At 61.5% G+C, this 1877-nt stretch overlaps 1 pseudogene; it reads right to left on the bottom strand.

The window, feature by feature from the left end:
• Window positions 1-1465: 1465 nt before the first annotated feature.
• LOC120102613 (5.8S ribosomal RNA) lies at window positions 1466-1618 on the bottom strand (annotated as a pseudogene).
• Window positions 1619-1877: the final 259 nt, after the last annotated feature.

Below are 1877 nucleotides of genomic sequence, written 5' to 3'. Positions count from 1 at the left end.
CCGCCAGAGTGCCCGCCAACCCCCCCACCACCGTTGGGAGGAGCGGGGATGGTGACAGCGGGACGCGTGGAAGAGGAAGAAAGTCACGCGGGTGGAGGGGTCGGGAGGAACAGGGAGCGGGAAAGATCCACTGGGATCACTGACAGAGGGGCTGGGGATTTAGCTCAGTGGTAGAGCGCTTACCTAGGAAGCGCAAGGCCCTGGGTTTGGCCCCCAGCTCCGAAAAAAAAAAGAACCAAAAAAAAAAAAAAAAAAAAAGGGGATCACTGACAGAGCCAAATGCGCGCCGCCGGTTGAATCCTCAGGGCGGACTGCGCTGGCCCTACCCGTTTACCTGTTAATGATTTCATGCTCTCTTGAACTCTCTCTTCAAAGTTCTTTTCAACTTTTCCTTACTGTACTAGTTGGCTATTGGTCTCCTGCCGGTATTTAGCCTTAAATGGAGTTTACCACCCGCTTTGGGCTGCATTCCCAAGCAACCCGACTCTGGGAAGACCCGGGCCTGGCCCGCCTGTGTCCGCTACCGGCCTCACACCATCCATGGGCTGGGCCTCGATCCGAAGGACTTGGGCCCCCCACGAGCGGCGGCGGGGAGTGGGTCTTCCGTACGCCACATTTCCCGCGCCATGGCTCTTCCCTGTTCAGTTGCCATTACTGAGGGAATCCTGGTTAGTTTCTTTTCCTCCGCTGACTAATAAGCTTAAATTCAGCGGGTCATCAAGTCTGATCTGAGGTCACAGTCGAGAGGGGAAGGAGGAAAGGAGGGCGCGCGCGCTGCCTAGGGCGGACAGATGGAGAGGAGAGCGAGAGGGTGCCGGGGTCCCAGGCCGGGGCCTGCGGCCTCTCTACCCTGGCCAGCTCCCACATCCCAGGGTCAAGTCGCGTCAGCTCTTGGACGCTGCGGTGTCCCGCTGGATGGCACCCGAACGGTCGGCCCCCATCAGAGGAAGGGGGGAGGAGAGGTACCTGAGACAGGCCCTGTGGGTGCAGTATGGTCCCCACCCGGCTGACACTTGCAGGTCGCTCTCTCTACGTGCACTGGCGGGTGCATGGTGGCGGTGGACGCACCGACCCAGTGGGAAGGGCCCGCCTCCCACCAGACCGGAGGCAAGATGACCGACCCCGGGGACACGGCCCCTCTCGCGCCCAGGCACCCGACCAGCCCACACCGACACGTCCACACGGTGAGGAGAGCGGGCGAGGACAGGAGCGGGAGCAGCAGAGCGAGCAGGAAGGAGCCACGAGGAGGGTGGCCGGCGCGCGGCGCCAGTGGATGCGGAGGATGAGGCCAGCCCAGAACCACGACGACCGCCGGACACCGCCCACGTCTGTACTTCGGGAAACAGAGGACCTAGGGGAGAGGCCCTTCGAGCAGAGTCCTAGCCGCGCGACGCGCCCATCCCCCCACCCCCCCACCCTCGCAGCGGCAGCGAAACTGCAGGGGGGGCGGCAATTGATCCTCAAGTGACTCTCAGACAGGTGTAGTCCAGGGAGGAACCGGGGGCCTCATGTGTGTTCATAGTGTCCATGATCAATGTGTCCTGCAATTCCCATTAATTCTTGCAGCTAGCTGCGTTCTTCATCGACGCACAAGCCAAGTGATCCACCGCTAAGAGTTGTATCTGGATCTGGGGTGTGAGAGGACTCGTATGGGTGCTAACAAGGGCACAAGCTCCCCCGCCCACCCCTGCTGCACCGGAAGAGAGGGGCCAATGGCGAGGCGGTTCCACCTCAGGCCGGCCAGTGGGAAACTAAAGGATACATGTGAAAAGAAAAAAAGACAGGGTCGGGAACGGAAAGGCAGGACACACGGGACTTGGGACGCCTCGAACCCAGCACCCGGCGGCATCGTACAAGGGAGGCGAGGTTGGCGGCAG

The sequence above is a fragment of the Rattus norvegicus genome, chromosome 4 (assembly GCF_036323735.1).
Source record: "Rattus norvegicus strain BN/NHsdMcwi chromosome 4, GRCr8, whole genome shotgun sequence".
Taxonomy (NCBI): Eukaryota; Metazoa; Chordata; class Mammalia; order Rodentia; family Muridae; genus Rattus; species Rattus norvegicus.
The sequence above is the reverse complement of the archived record's forward strand: the minus strand, read 5'-3'. Positions and strand labels throughout refer to the sequence as shown.